The sequence below is a fragment of the Nerophis lumbriciformis genome, linkage group LG12, assembly GCF_033978685.3.
Source record: "Nerophis lumbriciformis linkage group LG12, RoL_Nlum_v2.1, whole genome shotgun sequence".
In the NCBI taxonomy this organism is placed as follows: Eukaryota; Metazoa; Chordata; class Actinopteri; order Syngnathiformes; family Syngnathidae; genus Nerophis; species Nerophis lumbriciformis.
The window spans coordinates 46,172,194-46,173,145 of NC_084559.2; the positions used below are offsets into that span (position 1 = coordinate 46,172,194).

A 952-nucleotide genomic window follows, 5' to 3' on the forward strand; every position below is an offset into this window, starting at 1 on the left:
CATCATTACGCGTTTGTTCCTCCTCTTCTGCTCGTCGTTATGGTCCCAAAACACAACCCCCCCCCCCCACCCCCCAAAAAAATATATACATATGTATATATATATATGTATTTTTTTTTTTCTTCAAAACCTTCTATTTTAAAAGATAGAACCAAAAAAGACGCCATTGTTGTCCGTCTGCGGCCACCCGTGCATGCGCTACCGCTGACTGTGTGGTAAAAGGCTCGGATTTGCATATTCAGATGCGCTAATTGCCTTGATGTATTTAAATATGGCTGCACGTCGCCGGGGCCGCGCGTCAACGTCACCGGACGTGAACGCGCCACTTTAAAAAAAAAAAAAAAAAAAAAAAAAAAAAAAAAAAAAAAGCACACACAACCTGAATGGAATCACGGCCATAATTAGCCATACATGTGCCAAGGCTCACATTACAACAACAACAACAATAATAATAATAATAATAATAACAATAATAATACTTACAACAACAAAAAATGATAATATGGGATAGGTTTTGCACTTTTATACATTACAATAGCAAAATACTATGTTATCTATCTATCTATCTATCTTATCATGAATCCAACATTGGCCTACAGTTAACTTGCGTATCAAACGGACATGTTGCACCTCCATGTTGCGTTCATGTGCATGCCCAATGTACCCCCTCCAAGTAGAGTAGCACATACAAGCGTGTGTGTTGTCATGCCAACCCGGTGCAGCAGCGGTCAATGCATGCATATAAGCACTTTTTTTGGGGGGGGTGGGGGGGGGGCTTATTGTCATATTAGTCACAAAAGAAAAGACAGGGGGACACATTTTGGATTTCTGAGCACGTCTCCTCATCCTCCTCTTCCTCACGCAGAAGGATGGACTTTACCCCCCCATTTCCCCCCATCATCATCATCATCATCATCATCATCATCCTACCCCATCACCAACCAACAGGGGA

At 41.8% G+C, this 952-nt stretch overlaps 1 long non-coding RNA gene across 1 annotated transcript in view; it reads left to right on the forward strand.

Annotated features, from left to right (window-relative positions):
* The first annotated feature begins 931 nt into the window (after window positions 1-931).
* Window positions 932-952, forward strand: part of LOC133623385 (uncharacterized) — a 104,982-nt gene continuing 104,961 nt past the window's right edge. Inside the window, exon 1 of the long non-coding RNA XR_009817882.2 lies at window positions 932-952. This exon is cut by the window's right edge and continues 383 nt beyond it. This is a non-coding gene — a long non-coding RNA (uncharacterized lncRNA).